The 17,154-nt window shown below is 43.0% G+C and overlaps 1 long non-coding RNA gene across 1 annotated transcript in view; it reads left to right on the top strand.

Annotated features, from left to right (window-relative positions):
- Positions 1–378: 378 nt before the first annotated feature.
- Positions 379–17,154, top strand: part of LOC144582597 (uncharacterized) — a 39,933-nt gene continuing 23,157 nt past the window's right edge. Inside the window, exon 1 of the long non-coding RNA XR_013535625.1 lies at positions 379–1,499. This is a non-coding gene — a long non-coding RNA (uncharacterized LOC144582597). The remainder of the gene's footprint in view (positions 1,500–17,154) is intronic.

Below are 17,154 nucleotides of genomic sequence, written 5' to 3'. Positions count from 1 at the left end.
TCCACCTTCTGAAGTCTGATTCCGTCATTTCGTCACACTCATTCTCCGTCCAGCTTTGTTCCCTTTCTGGTGAGGAGTTTTGGTCCTTTGTGGGAGGCGAGGTGTTTTCGTTTAGGGTGTTTTCCTCCTTTTTGCGCTGGTTTCTTCCCATCTTTGTGGATTTATCCACCTGTAGTCTGAGTAGTTGCTGGCTTTTCAATTGGGTCTCTGAGTGTACGCCCAGATTGTTGATGCTGAAGTATTTCTGTTACTTAGTTTTCTTTCTAACAGTCTAGCCCCTCTGCTGTACGACTGCTGAGGTCCACTCCAGTCCCTGCTGCTGTGGGCTTTGCCCTGCTGCTGTGGACTCCGCCCTGCCATCCTGGGCTCCGCCCTGTTGCCTGTGGGCTCTGCCCTGCTGTTGTGGGCTCTGCCCTGTTGGCGGAGTCTCTCTATTGTGGCGGGTTGCCTTGGCAATGGCAGACTGCATCAGCAATGGGCGTGTACCTCAGTAGGGGTGGAATGCCTCGGTAGTGGCGGACACCCCTCCCCCATGGAGCTGCACCGTCTTGGATTCAGCTGTGCCAGCAGTGAAACTCTCAACCCCGAGTGTTTCCAATCGCCGTTTTGTTTGTCCCTGTGGGGGTGGGACCTGCCGAGCCTGATCACCTGGCTCCCTGCCTCAGAGCCCTTTCTCCCTCCTATTTTTTTTTTAAGTTGAACGGTTGACTCTCTCCCAGGTGTTTTAGTCACCTGCTGGTAGGGCACCAGGATCTGTGTGATTTCCCATGCAGGGGCACACTGCACCGGCTCAAATGTCACTTCCCAGGAATCTTCTTGTCTGGCTCACTGTCCAAGTCCTGTTTAATCAGATGGATAGGCTAATCTGCCCTCCCAAATCTCAGATTGCTGGTTTAACAGGGCACTCAGATCAGCGCGTTTTGTGCAGTGTGCCGCTGTGCTGCAGCGCCGGCCGAAATGGCCCACGCTAGCCGGGAGGGCTGCACTGGCTTCCTGTGTCTCTCCTACACTTGGGAATTTCCCCGTTCTGTGGGCAACAAAGATCCATCTAGAAATGCGGCTAGGACTCACCCTCTGCACCTTCACTGAGAGCTGCAATTCCAAGTTGTTCCTACCGCGCCATCTTGGAAAACTCCCCGCAACAGATGGATTTTAAAACAAAGTGTAGCAAAACTCTCCCCAGACTCATGACAGTCAGGAGGCACAATTTCATGTTTATTTCAGACTATGAGACATCATAAAATATAATATTAATGTCACTAATTTGGTTGTTTCTTTAGAGTCTGACTGAATAAACTAGACATTTGCTTTTCTAAAGTAGGTATTTATTTCTGTGTATTTGACGATTCTGAACATTAGCATCTTCTCCTTACCATATGCTCTTCTCTGTAACCAGTCTAGAGAGAAGAGACCCTCTCGTGGCCTTGGCCCAGGAATTTGGCAGCTCCAAGCACAATGCTCTACTGAAATGGTGCCAGAAGAAGACCAAAGATTACATGGTAAGGGACAATGTCAGCCAACTTTCAGCCAGCCCTGGGCAGTAGTAGTCCTGTACTAGTACATGTTCTGTGTGTGCCAGTGCTTGGTGCACCAGTATGTGTGTAATTACCATCTTTCTATTCAACTAGATAGAGAGGCAAATAGAGTATGCAGCCCTCAGTATTACCTCTCACTACGAAGATAACCATTGTCCTCAATTCTTCTCCTTATGGATTTTAACAAAACTATGCAGCCCCAAATATTATGTTAGTATTGCTTACCTTTGAATTTTATTACAAATGGAACTTTAAAAACTATATAATATTTGCATCTAGCTTTTTTTTACACAGTATTGAATCAGTAAGATTTATTCATGTTGTCGCCTGTGCTGTAGTTTGTTCATTTTCTTCACCATTTAGTAACCCATTGTAGGGTTATACCATTATTTAGTTGTCCATTCGGTTATTGATGGACAGTTGAGTCATGTCCAGTTTGGGGCTAAGGTGAATAGTGCTGTTATGTTCTCATGCATGTTTCTTGAAACACATATGTGCTCATTACCACCAGATACATACTTAGGAATGGAATTCCTGGGCTGTGGGGCATGCATACATTCTAGGATCATGCCAAATAGATGACTGAAATATTTGTATAATTTATGTCTTTTCAGCAATTTATGAGAGGTTGATTTCTGTGCATTTTCATCAACACATGGTAGCATCAGTCTTTTTACTAGAGCTCATATGGGTAATGTGTAGTAGTGTCTCATTGTGGTTTTCTTTTAGCGGTGGAGAATGAGCACCTTTTCATATGCGAATTGACCATGCGGATAGTCCCTTTGGGGATGCACCTGCTCAGATGTTTTGCCCACCTTGTTTGTTGTGGGGGGTGGATTTATTGGCTCTGTTGGCAGGATATGAACCTTTGCTCATTTTAAGAATCAGATGTCATTCTCCTCCTTATTGTTTTTAAGAGTTATTTATGTATTCTTCATATAAGTCCTTTGCAAATACCTTCTCCCAGTGTGCCTTAAATTTTCTTCTTTTGATGAACAAAATTCTTAATTAAGTCTAATTTATCAATCTTTTCTCTAATGGTTAGTGCTTTTTGTATTTTATATAAGAAATTGCATATTCCTGGATCATAAACACATTGCCCTATGTTTTCCCGTAAAAGCTTTATTGTTATATCTTTCACACTACATAGAAACCCTCTTTAAAATCAATGACAGTTTGTTTGTTTTGGAAATGGAGTCTCAGTAATCCCCAGCATTCTTACAACATTTTGCTAAACCTACTGAAGATTCCAGCACCACAACACTCCCTCCCCAGTCTCAAGCTTTTTGGAGAGGTGGGGAGGAAAGAAGCTGGAAAGAAAAACCCAGTCTCAGCCATCATGCAGCCCAGATAGTAAATTAGCAGGACTGGGAGTCTCTGTCATATCAGTAGTCAGAATCCCAGGACTCTGGGGGGCTGAGGCAGGAGGATTACTTGAACCCAGGAGTTTAAGGCTGCCATGAGCTATGATAGATAGCTCCCCTGCACTCCAGCCTAGGTGACAGAGGGAGATCCTGTCTCAAAAAAAAAGGAAGGAAGGAAAAATCTGTCATGTTAAAGGGTGATCCTGTCTAAAAGAGAAAAAAGAAAGAAAAGGGAAAGAGAGGGGAAGGGAAGGGAGGGAAGAAGTAGAAAAATCTGTCATGTTACTGACATGTATATATATATATATATATTTCACCTTTATTTTAGATTTGAGGGTAGATGTACAGGTTTGTTACATTGGTATATTGTGTGATGCTGAGGCTTGGGGTACAGTTGATCCCATCACTCAAGTACTGAGAATAGTACCCAACGGTTAGCTTTTCAGGTCTTGGCCCCCACCCTCCCTCACCCTTTTTGGAGTTCCCAGTGTCTGTTGTTCCCCATTGTACTTGATGTTTAGCGCCCATTTATAAGTGAGGACATGCAGTACTTGGTTTTCTGTTCCTGCATTAGTCTGCTTAAGATAATGGCCTCCAGCTGCATCTATCTTGCTGCAAAGGACATGATTTCCTTCTTTTTTTATGGCTGTGTAGCATTGCATGGTGTATATGTAAATATTTTTTTTATCTAGTCTATCATTGATGGGTATTTAGATTCATTCCGTATCTTTGCTATTGTGACTTTTGTTGGAATGAACATAAAAGTGCACGTATCTTTTTGGTACAATGATTTGTTTTCCTTTGGGTACATACCCAGTAATGAGATTGCTGAGTTTAATGGTAGCACTGTTTGAAGATCTTTGAGAAATCTCCAAACTGCTTTCCATACTGGCTGAGCTAATTTACATTCTCACCAACAGTGTGTGAGTGTTCCCTTTTCTCCACAGCCTCACCAGCATCTGTTACTTTTCAACTGTTACTTTTCAACTTCTCACATCTGACTGATGTGAGAAGACATCTCATTGTGGTTTTGATTTGCATTTCTCTGATGGATGAGTGATGATCAGCATTTCTTCATATGTTTATTGGACACTCATCTGTCTCTGTTTGAGAAGTGTTTGTTCATGTCCTTTGCCCATTTTTTAATGGGGTTATTTGTTTTTTGCTTTGATCTGTTTAAGTTCCTTATAGATTCTGAATATTAGATGCATAGTTTGTGAATATCTTCTCCCATTCTATAAGTTATCTATTTACTCTGTTCATAGTTTCTTTTGCTGTGAAGATGCTCTTTAATTAGGTCCCAATTGTCAATTTTTGTTTTTGCTTCAGTTGTTTTGGGGGACTTAGCCAAAATTTCTTTGCCAAGACTGATGTCAAGAAGGGTATTTCCTAGGTTTTTCTTTTAGGATTTTTAATAGTTTGAGGTCTTACACTTAAATCTTTAATTCATCTTAATTAATTTTTGTATGTGGTAAAATGTAGGTGTATAGTTTGAATTTTTGTTGAGGGACCTGTTCAGCTCTAGGTAATTACAAGTGCTGGGGGATTACACAGCAAAAGTCCCTGCTCTCATGAAACGTACATTCTCATGGGGTCTGCCAGTTAACTGAAAGAAAAAGGTAACATGTGCCATATTCGAAGGGGGTATTGCTGTGGAGAGAAATAAATCAGGAAAGGAGGTTTAGGAATGTTGGGTGACTGGTACAATTTATATACAGTGATCAGGGAGGTGACATTCCAGCATTTGTTCCGCTCCCTTGAAGGGCTTTGGTGTCTGCATGAAGGTTTATTTCCCATCAAGGACTAGGCTTGGAGGGTCAGAATAAGGAGGTCCTCACTGCAGTGACAGTGCCAATAGGAGCTGAAGTGATGCACAGTGGCCACCCCAGGTCAGCAGCACTGGGAAGTGAGCATCACAGCCAGACCCACCTGCAGAGCCCTGGGCCAAGCTGCCTAACTTTCTCGAGTGACTCAGGATTAAGACCCAGTGAAAGAATGTGAGTCTGCCCTCGCTGTGAAGTGAGGCCCTCACTGGGCACAAAATGATGCTCCTAGGAGACCCTTTCACACACTGTGCTCAACTTAGACATCCTGAGGTCTTTTTGAATAAGTCACTTCAGAAAGGGACTGCAAACTATTCCCAGTCCTCAAATTTCATGCTCCTAATGCCCGCTAGCTGTTTTCTAAGCCAAGGACCACCCTAACCCAGGGATCCCCTACACCTCCCTTCTTTGATCTAAAAATCTGTTTAGAGCTTCTAGTTTTGTGTTATGATAAGAAAATCTCTCTCTCTAATGTAATTACCAGTGAGAATTCTGAAAGGACAAAAAGCCAAGAGGGTGAATGTGACAGGCAGAATTCTAAGGAGGACCCCATGACTCACCCTTGTCTAATGTCCTCCCCTTTATATGACCCAGGGAGATGTGCCCCACCTGATCACAGAGCCCTGTAAAAGCCAAGCGATACCTCTGGCTTGTGGCAGAAGTGGGGAAATTCAAAGCATGAGAAGGTTTCTGCATGTTCTTGGTGGCTTGAAAAGGGAGGAGCTCATGAGAAGGAGCCAAGAAGGGCCCCTAGCTAATGGCCAGCAGGAAACAGGGACTTTCTAGCACTAAAGCATTAGTCCTCGCTGAGGTCCTAGCCATGACCAGAAATTGCCACATGGACTGCTCTGCAGTTGTGAGGTTGAAAACTGCAATTGTAGTTGCTACCGAATCCTTTGTCCTCTCTCCCTGTGTTGATGCCCTCAGACCTCAGCCAGGCCAAGGATGCTCAGTTTGCTTTCCCTTCTGCCTTCCCTCAGCTGGGGGATCTTGGGCTAAAAGTCATTCTGATGAATGTATGTAATTCAGCTTTAAGTCTCTCCTATGTCCTCTGTCACCTCCAAAGAAGCATCAAGAGGTACAGCTGCCTCACCCCTTCATGGGTGGCACCTTGGCTGTGCTCCCTGGTCTTTTGGCCAATACTGGTGAATCAGGCAGGGGCATGGGTAGGGAGTCCATACGTCTCGCCTGCATCTCCAAAGCTGGAATCCATAATTCTTAGGAAGTTGTAATGGACCAAGTTTAAGAATTTTAAAGTCCTCTGGTTTCATGTCAATTTAGAATATTACAGCAGTGTTGTAGCAGAAAGGAAAAGATGTAAAGTGACAGCAGAGTTCACTCTTACAGAAAATATAACTTTGAAAACAGTTTGGCTAGAAATGGCCAAGTACTTTTATTGCTTTCATCTAAATCATTGCATTAGTTTTCTTTCACTGTGTAACAAATTATCACAGACTTAGCGACGTAAACATCACATGTTCATTAGCTCCTAGCAGGTCAGAAGTGCGGCTCAGGAGGCTGTCCACCAAGGATCCCCTGAGGCTGCAGTCAGGGCATCAGCTGAGCCACACCCTTACCCAGAGGCTCTGGGGAGAGCCTGCATCAACGCTCATCCAGGGACTGATAAGCTTTTTACCGTTGTAAGACCACGGTTCCCCTTTACCCTCTGTCTGTTGGCCAGGGTCGAACCACCTCCTAGATCGAGGCTCATTCTGCATGGCAGTGCCCTTGTGCTTGTGCTTCCAATCCCAGACTTCCTCTTCCACCAGCTGGAGAGAACTTTTCTGCCCTTAAACACCCAGTGTGATTAGGTCAGACCCACCCAATCTTCTCCCTACCTTTGGGTCAGTTTATTAATCAGCTAATCACATGTAAAATCCCTTTGCCATAGATAATCATGGGAATAATGCCAGCTTGACACCAGGGAGTAGAGGTCATAGGGGCATCTTAGAATTCTGCACCCCAGGCATGGTTCTCATTGTGGTGTATGCATTGGAACCACTTAGAGAGCTTTTAAAAATACTTGTGTCTGGGCCTAACCCTGGATCCAGAGAATCAAATTCTAACGGGGACGGCCCCAGGCACCAGGGTTTCTAAAAAGCTGCTGCTGTGTTCTGAGTGTTTATGTTCCTCCTATCCCAACCCCAGATTGGTATGTTGAATCCTAATCACAATGTGAGGGTGTTAGGCAGTGAGGTCTTAGGGAGGTGATTTGGTCCCCTCCTGGGGTGAAAGCGCTTATCCAAGAAACCTCACAGCTGCTTTGCCCCTCCCATCATGCGAAGACACAGTGAGAAGGTATCACGGATGAACCAGGAAATGGGCCTTCACCAGACACCAAACCTGCCTTGACCTCAGACTGTCCGTCCAGCCTCTAGAACTGCGAAGAAGAACTTTTTGTTGTGTATAAGCCACCATGCCTGTGGTTCTTTGTTGTAGCAACAGAATCACCTAGGACAGCCACTCAGGTGATTCTAACATCCAGGCAGTGTTGAGAACCTCTGATCTAAAACTCAGGCCTAAGCCCGAGAGAACTCTTTCCAGTTCTGTGGCTCAAGTTGCCAACTGTCTGCATGCTGTAAAAGGTGAGAAACACAGTGGACATGAACGATGGAGACACTGATGGCCTGAAGAAGAGACCACCACTCTTTCATCATCTGGCCAAGAAATAATCTGAGCCTAAGGAAGGAACTGTGGAATTCAGTGTTACCTCTTCATCCTGGTAATTCCACTCTGTCGGGTTTCCATTGCTGCAAAAAACTACAAACATAGCTGTTTAAACTATGTGCATTTAGCAGCTCATGGTTTTGTACATCAGAAGCCCTTATGAACCCAGGTGCATTTTCTGCTCCCTGTGTCCAGGTGTTGGCTGGGCTCTTACCTGGAGGCTCTGGGAAGGAATCTGATTCCAAGTTCACTCCAGTGTTGGCAGACTTCACCCTTTTAAAATTGCCCTATGACCCTGACCACATCACCAGTGTCAGCCACAGAGTCTAGGACATGACAGAGCCCCAGGAACGCAGTCAAGGTGCGAGCTGTGGAGATGTGGAATGGGTAGTTGTGCCTCCTCATGCTTCTTGGAAAGTGACAGAGGACTTAGGAGAGACCTAAGGCTGAATTTCTTTCTTTTTTTTTTTTAAAGACAGGGTTTCACCTTGTTGGCCAGCTTGGTCTTGAACTCCTGACCTCAGGTGATACGCCCTCCTCGGCCTCCCAAAGTGCTGAGATTACGGGCCTGAGCCACCATGCCCGGCCAGGCTGAATTTCACACATTAATCAGAGTGACTTACAGGCCAAGATCCTCAGCAAGGGGAAGGCAGAGGGCAAAGCAAACTGACCATCCCCTCTGAGGAGATGCCTATCAGGACAGGGTCCCATGGCTCTTGAGTTCATTTACCTCTTAACAAAAATTCATTTTCCTATATTCTGTATGATAATAAGCAATCGCTATTTTCAATAACAAGCCTGTTTTACAAGCTTTGCTACCATAGTATACTTCATAGTTAAGGGCTTCATTTATGAGAAACTAAATCAAAAATTGTGGCAGGTAGTTGAATAGCTCAGGGAGCTACTTTCCCTTTTTCAGGAAACTTTGAACAGAATGACTCTGATTTCTGATGAATAAGAGAAGCACCACAAGTTTAAACTGAAATAAGACCTTTGTCCTCTTCTGATCATGTTTCTCCTCCCAGTGTGTTCATAGATACTGGAGTATAAGTATCTTCGAACTGCCTCTTCCTTTGTGTGCCTTCAGTGAGGCCACCGACCTAAGATCATTGAGGAGAGAATTTAGTAAGAGAATTTCATTGTCAGCAGGATCGTTTCTTCACCAAGCACCCCTTGTACATCACTATGATTCACATTTTATCTTTTCATTGTAACCCAGGAGGAATCAAAGTTTGAGGGACTTATAATTTTATTTTGCAAGCACTGGGACCTGAGGAGTGAGAGACAGAGGATGAATGGAACCTGGCTGAGGCTGCAGGAAGAGCAGGTGTTGGAGACTGGGCGCTGCTGTTGATGGGAGCAGTGCTGCATCCAGCAGTTTCAGTTCAGGCAGCTTCAGGGTGAGGGGGTACATCGTGGGGATCCTTCAACCCAACCTGAGACAGTCAGTTAGGTGAGTAGTGACTGTGGGATGACCAAATGAGTTCGAGTCAAAGGAAGTGGGCGGAGAGGGATGTCCGGCTAACGCTTTGCGCACATGTGTGCACTCAGTGAATATATTCTAAATACTTGCTGGACACCGTGCTCAGCAACCAGGCCTAGACCCCCAGGAAGAAGGTGGGTCAAGGGGAGTGGGACAGACAACAAAGAAAAGAAGTGGAAGGGGAACAGGCCCAGGGGCTGTGCAGAGAATTGTGCAGCATGGACAGGAGTGCCTGGGGTGCTCCGGGTTGGGAAGACCGGATGAGGAGGTGACATATACACCTGGACCAGAACGGGAGGAAGAGCTAGCCCTGTGGAGATGAGGTGAAGGGATCCCAGGTACAGGGGGCAGTTAAAGCCAAGTGCCTGGGGCAGGAAGGAGTTTGCCATGTTGAGGGGACAGAGGAAGGCTCTGTGGCCAAGGTGATGGGCAGCAGGCACAGACTGGGTGCGATGAGATTGGAGAGTTGAACCAGTATTGCATCATAGGTTGATATTTTCAGTGGAAATGGTGCTTCTGGGTGAAGGTTCAAAGCCCCAAAAAGGTGATGGTTGCTTGACCTGTGTTCCATCCCAGCTGGAAAGCAGCTACCCTTGAAGTCATGGCCACCTTAGTGCCTGCATTCTGTTGCACTCCCCATGTATTGTCAAGGGATCTAATGTGGCAACCCTGCCTTCCCAAAGCATTGAACATCTCTGCAGCACAGGCTCAGACAACCACCTCTGACTGTAGATCCTGGAGCTCAATATAGTGAACTCCACATAAGTTAAAGTGGTTGGTTTCAATCATTAACAGGCATTCTAAATAGTTATAAATAGCCAGAAATATTGCAATTGTTTTTTAAAACAAATGTTAAATTGCTCAATCCCACTAGTCACCAAAGACATGCAAATGAAAGAATGAAATGCTGTTTCTTTTTTTTTTTTTTTTTTTGAGATGGAGTCTTGCTCTGTCACCCAGGCTGGAGTGCAGTGGTGAGATCTCAGCTTACGATAACCTCCACCTCCTGGGTTCAAGCAATTCTCCTGCCTCAGCCTCCTGAATAGCTGGGCATACAGGCATGCGCCATGATACCTGGCTAATTTTGTGTTTTTAATAAAGACAGGATTTCTCCATGTTGGTCAGGCTGGTTTCAAACTCCTGACCTCAGGCGATCCACCTACCTCGGCCTCCCAAACTACTGGGATTACATGCATGAGCCACTGTGTCCTGCTGAACATGTTATATTTTTAACAGAAAGAAAAATGCTTTTAAAACTGCCTCTTCTTTACATAAAGAAGTCAGGTGCAAAATGTCACATCTTGTATGATTCTATTTATATAAAATGTCCAGAATAGACAAATCCATAGAGACAGAGAGGTGAGGAGTGGTTGCTGGGAGCTGGGGAGAGGGGATGGAGACTGACTGCTAATGAGACAGAGCTTCTTTGGGGGTTGAAAATGTTCCAGAAATGGACAGTGGGGGTTGCATAACCTTGTATATGGTCAAAACCACTGAATAGCATGTTTTTAAAGGATATATTTTGTGGTATATGATTTATATATCAATAAGTTATTTATTTAAAAAGAATATGCAGATTGAAGGACTTAAGTAGAGGGATCAGGAAGGTGTTGGGACGAAGTACATTGGATGGGGTAGGAGCTGCCATTTAAGTTATAAATATTATCAAACTGTAATTTAAAAAGTATACAGGTATTGCTTTATATATTAAAAAATAATTGAAGGCCAGGCGCAGTGGCTCATGCCTGTAATCCCAGCACTTTGGGAGGTGGGTGGATCATCTGAGGTCAGAAGTTTGAGACCAGCCTGACCAATATTGTGAAACCCCGTCTCTACTAAAAATCTCAAAATTATCCAGGCTTGGTAGTGCGTGTCTGTAATCCCAGCTACTCAGGAGGCTGAGGCACTAGAATTGCTTGAACCCAGGAGGTGGCAGTTGCACTGAGCCAAAATCACGCCACTGCCCTTCAACCTAGGTGACAGAATAAGACTTCATCTCAAAAAATAATGATAATAATAATTGAAGCAAAACAATAAAATAAAAAGGGTAGATGCAAGGTATTCGTAATCCAGTTCTTACTTGGGAGTCAGGATTCACAAGCATTTCTTTTATTATTGTCATTCATAATCCAAGTGTATTCTTTGTATCAAAGGTTATATTATGACCTACAATTTGGAGGTGGAAAAGCTGAAGGAAAGGCCAGAAAGAAGCACTGTACTCAATAATTAAACCAGTTGCTTTTGAGAAAAGATTTAAAATGAAGAAACAAAACCCATGAGGAGGGTGCTCTCCTGGAATGACAGTGTCAAGAATGGACCTGAGGGGCCTCCTGGGCTGGGCACCATCTGCAGTGCTGCTCTCCCACTTCACAGCCCTGTGACAATTAACAAGTCAGTGATTTCTCCCTAAACTGCATCTTTTTAAGTTAAAATATAAACATAAAAGATTAATAAAACATTTTTCAGAAAAACAGCATTTTTCCAAGCGGCTTACCTAAAAATACCCTTAGCCTGAATCGCATATACTGTGTTATAACTCAGAATTTTCTCATTTTGACATGGTCCATTCTTATTTTATAAAGGTAATAAAAGTGAGCATTTTGTAAGCTCTTGCAATTTGAAATAGTAATGATAGAGTTTCTGACACTGTTAAACTAGATATAAGTCTTGACTCAGATGAATGGCAAATCCAGCTCACCGTGTTTTTATAAATAAGTTTTGTAAGCAAACAGCCTCACACATTTGTTCACATATTCTCTAGAACTGTTCTTTTCTGCAACTGCAGAGCTGAGTAGTTGGAACAGAAATTTTTCAGTTAGATGACCTACCAAACTGAAATTATTTACAATTTGATCCTTTATAGAAAACGTTTACTTAGATGAAGATTTATATTAGCTTGATGCAAAAGTCATTGCGGTTTTTGCCATTACCACAATTACTTTTGCACTGACCTAATGCAAATATTCCTTAGATTAAGATACATACAAGTATCTCCTATAGTTCAATTCCTATTGGCGCCTGACGGAGGCCAAGGCAGAGAGATCCCTTGAGCCCAGGAGTTCGAGACCAGGCTGGACATACCAAAAAAATTAGCTGGTTGTGGTGGTACACGCCTATAGTCCCAGCTACTTGGGAGGCTGAGGTGGGAGGATAGCTTGAGCCCAGCAGGCCAAGCCAAGATTGCACTCCTGCACCCCATCCTGGATGAGAGTGTTGTCCAAACTGAATCTTGTTTTAAAGCTGGAAAGAACACCCACATTGCAGGCAAATTCTGTTTTTTTCGTCTCTGAATTCTCACAGATAAGCACTTAAATCTGCTTAGCCAATAGCAAGCAGTCTCTGAAATATCAGGCCACTTGGGGTTCTGTTTACTGTTTTCTTTTTTGAGACAGGTCTCTTGAGGGCTACATGCACAATTCAAAGAACTTAAAGCTTTTGACGTATTTGTTGCCATCAGAGTGGTCCTTTCCCTGACTTCCTTGTGAAGATACAGTCCCAATAGCAGATGTGCGGCACTGTGGACTTCACTCTGTTGAGACCTTTTCCACCCATTCTCTGCTTCTGCGCCATTCCTGACACAGTGGTTTGTGAAGGCATTTTCAGTGGCCTAGGCATTGTTCTACAACCTGAGACGACAGTGGAATTTGTTTGGAAAATAAAGACAAAGAGCTTTCCCATGTTGTGGGAGACACAGTCCTCTCCTGGTGGCCGTGTTTCTGGTTGGTTTTCTCTCATGAGTTAATGTGCTCTGGGGCACCTGCTCCCACTCTCAGTGGTGTGTGCACTCCCAGAGGTATGAAATGTCAAGGAATAAAAATGGCTTTCTCAACAAAAATATCAAACAGTGTAGAGACCTGTCAGACTGTTGGCACAGCAGATGGGGAGGGAAGCATTCTCCCACCTTCATCTGCACAAACAACAAAGAAGCAGCTCAGACAAGTCTAAACTGGGCCCATCAGCCTCTTCCTTGGAAATTTTGGAAATAAAACTGAGAAAGATCACCTTAAAATATAAAGCCCAGATGCTGCTGGCAGCCATGTTTTTGCCTCTGTGCAGAAAAGAGTTAACTCAGCAGGCCTGGGAGAGCTCTCCTTAGCAAGGCTGCTTGCAAGGCTGGCCCTTGGCTGGCGTTTGGGAACTGGGTTTACAGGAGAGTTCCCACCATTCCCAGAACTGATGAGAGGGCTGATGGTGCTGAAACTCTTGGTGCAAACACGTGGTTTGTGCTGAACAGTGGCTTTCCTATGAGGAGTCTGCAATGTGGTATATGCTGGGCAAAAGGGGACCATGTGACTAGCCCCTGATAAAAACAATGGACACTGAGTCCCTAGTGAGCTTCCCTGGTTGGCAGCATTTCACAGGAGTTGTCATGGCTCCTTGCTTGGGGAATTAACTGTGCCCATGACTGCTGGAGAGGACTCTTGTAAGCTCATGCTTGGTTTCCTCTGGACTTCACACCCTGCGCCTTTTCCCTTTGCTGATCTAGTGTTGTGTCCTTTCACTGTAATACATCTGCGAATAGCTGTGGCCATGACTCCATGCCATGTCCTGTGGGTTCCCCTCCTGATCATTGAACATGGGCTTTTTATTGAGCCTTAAAAAGGAGTAAGGAACTGACACAGGCTACAGTATGAATGTTCCCTGAAGACGTGATGCCGATTTAAAGAGCTGGGTGCACAGGCTACCTCTGGTACGAGTCCATTTATAAGAAAAATCCAGAATAGGCAAATTCACAGAAACAGAAAGAAGATGAGTAGTTGCCAGAGGCTGAGGAGAGAGGAGAATAAGGAGTGGAGTGGCTGCTTAGTGGGTACAGTTTTCTATTGCATGATGAAAATGTTTTGGACTGGTGATGGTTGCACATTGGGAATGTACTCAAAGCCACTAACTATACACTTTATTATACTGGTTTAAAATATACAAATTTGGTTCCATTGGTCTGTGTGCATACTTTTAGACCAGTACCATGCTGTTTTGGTAACTAGTATAATTTGAAGTCCAGTAATGTGATGCCTCCAGATTTGTTCTTTTTACTTAGGATCGCGTTGGCTATTCAGGTTCTTTTTTGGCTCCATATGAATTTTAAGATTGTTTTTCTAATTCTGTAAAAAATGATGTTGGTATTTGGGTGGGAGTTTCATTCAGCAGATTGTAGATTGCTTTGGGCTGAATGATCATTTCCACAATATTGATTATATGAGCATGGGATGTGGTTTCATTTGTTTGTGTCATCTCTAATTTCTTTCAGCAGTGTTTTGGGGTTCTCCTTGTAGAAATATTTCACCTCATTAGTTGAGTATAATCCTAGCTTTTTGTTTTTGTTTTGCAGCTGTTGTAAAAGGGATTGAGTTCGTGACTTGATTGACAGCTTGGTGGTGGTTGGTGTCTTCATGGGGAATGTGTTTGACTTTTCCCCATTCAGTATTATGCTGGTTGCGGGTTTGTCATATACCCATATATATATTTTTTGAGGCAAGTCCCTTCTATGTCTAGTTTGTTGCAAGCTTTTATCATTAAGAGATGCTGAATTTTGTCGAATGCTATTTCTGCATCTGTTGAGATGATCGTATGGTTTTTGTTTATGTGATGTATCACATTTATTGACTTGTGTCTCTATCACCTTATACAAAAAAATCAGCTCAAGATGTATCAAAGACTTAAATATAAAACTTGACACCATAAAAATTTTAGAAGACAATTTGGAAAAGCTTTTCTAGACTTCAGCCTAAGTGAAGAATTAATGACTAAGACCCCAAAAGCAGATGCAACAAAAACAAAAATAAGTAAGTGGGACCTAATTAAACTAAAAAGCTCTTCAGAGAAAAAGAAATAATAATCAGAGTAAACAGACAACCTGCAGAATGGGAGAAAATATTTGCAAACTACAGTCCAACAAAGGACTAGTATCCAGAATCTACAAGGAACTCAAATCATTAAGACAAAAAAAAAAAAAAAATAGTCCTATCAGAAAGTGAGCAAAGGACATGAATAGACATTTCTCTAAAGAAGATATACAAATAGCCAAGAAACATATTAAAAATGCTCAACATGACTAATCATCAGGGAAATGCAAAATAAAACCACAATGAGAGACCACCTTACTCCTGCAAGAATGGCCATTTTTAAAAATTCAAAAAACAGTAGATGCTGGCATGAATGTGGGGAAAAGGAACGCTTGTACACTACTGGTGGGAATGTAAATTAATGCAACCTGTTTGGAAAACATAACGGAGATTCCATATGTTTTTCCAACTAAAAATAGATCTACCATTTAATTCAACAATCCCACTACTGGGCATCTACCCAAAGGAAAATAAGTCAATATATAGAAAAGATACATACATGTGCATATTTATAGCAGCACATTCACAATTGCAAAGATGTGTAACCAACCTAAGTGCCTGTTGACTAATGAGTAGAGAAGGAAAATGTGATATATATATGTACACACACATACACACACACACACACACACACACACACACCATGGAATACTACTCAATCATAAAAAGGAATGAAATAATGTCTTTTGCAACAATTTGGATGGAGCTGGACTTCATTATTCTAAATGAAGTAACACAGGAATGAAAATGAAGTAACACAGGAATGGAAAACCAAAAATCATATGTTCTCACTTACAAGTGGGAGCTAAGCTATGGGTACACAAAGGCATACAGGGGAACTAATTCTAAAAAATAAAATTTTAAATATATGAATTTTGCCTCATTTTTTTAAATGACTAAATTTTTTGACTTTTTAATAATGGCCATTCTTGTACGAGTAAGGTGGTCTCGTTGTGGTTTTATTTTGCATTTCTCTGATGATTAGTGATGAGCATTTTTTTCGTACTTGGCCATTTCATTTCTTGGCCATTTGTATATTTTCTTTTGAGAAATGTCTATTCATGTCCTTTACCCATTTTCTGTTGTGGCTCGGCACAGTGGCTCACAGCACATTGGGAGGCCAAGGTGGGAGGATCACTTGAGGCCAGGAGTTTGAACCAGCCTGGGTAACATAGTGAGACCCTGTGCCTACCAAAAAATAATAATAACCGGTGTGGTGGCATGAACCTGTAGTACCAGCTACTTAAGAGGCTGAAGATGGAGAATGGCTTGAGCCCAAGAGTTGAAGGCTGCAGTGAACTATGATCGTGCCACCCTACTGCAGTCTGAGCAACAGAGAGCCATCGTCTCTGGGGAGAAAAAATGGACATGATGATGTGTATCACTTATCATGCCTTTTTATGCTTTTGCTAAATAGTTGTAAAATGGTGCTAAATTTTTGTAAAATAAGTTTCTGGAAGTGAATTTGCTTCGAAAAGGTTGTGTTATACTTTCCATTTTAATATATATTCTCAAATTGCTCTACTGTAAGGTTATTTAGTTTATACTTCTCTACACAATGTACAAGATTTACAATATGCAAGATGTACAATGTAAATTCCCAATATTGAATACACGTACCCTTTTGGTCTTTTTCGGTCTTAGGAGAAAATGGCATTTTTTTCATTCTTCATTGTAGATGAAAGTGAAGCGCCTTTTATCAGTTAGTTAGTCATTTACATCTTTCTTCTGTGAATTACTAGTACATTTGCTTTGCTTGCTTTTCTATTTGCATGTTCTTTTTTCCTCAAAATTTCCAACATTTCTTTTTGGTTTTGTTTTGGTTTTTATTTCTGTCAGAGCTCTGCATGCCCGTAACCAAGTCTGCAGAGAACCTGATGAGGAAAGCAATCAGCCTGGCCTGAGAGCTCTGCTTCCTGCTCCCCAGAGACGTTTTCAAGTTGCCTTGCTGATGTTTTGGCATTTACCCCTACGTTGCTAAATAGCATGCTTATCACTGCTATTTCTGGTTTTTCATTTTAGATGTTGTGTTTTGATCTCCTGTGAAAGATGAGGATTTATTTCTTTTTCACCGCCCCCACCCTCCATGCTGCCTGTCTTTGCATTCTCTCATTGTGGTTGTGTGTACCTGGCATTCACATTAAGATGCTTTGTTGGCTGGGCACAGTGGCTCATGCCTGTAATCCCAGCACTTTGGGAGGCCAAGGTGGGCAGATCATGAGGTCAAGAGATCGAGACCAGCCTGGCCAACATGGTGAAACCTCGTCTCTACTAAAAAATATAAAAATTAGCTGGGCATGGTGGCGCGCACCTGTAATCCCATCTACTCGGAAGGCTGAGACAGGAGAACCCAGGAGGCAGAGGTTGCAGTGAGCCGAGATCACGCCACTGCACTCCAGCCTGGTGCCTGGTGACAAAGTGAGACTCTGTCTCAAAGAA

The sequence above is a fragment of the Callithrix jacchus genome, chromosome 5 (assembly GCF_049354715.1).
Source record: "Callithrix jacchus isolate 240 chromosome 5, calJac240_pri, whole genome shotgun sequence".
Classification (NCBI taxonomy): domain Eukaryota; kingdom Metazoa; phylum Chordata; class Mammalia; order Primates; family Cebidae; genus Callithrix; species Callithrix jacchus.
This window is presented reverse-complemented; position numbering and strand designations above follow the sequence as displayed.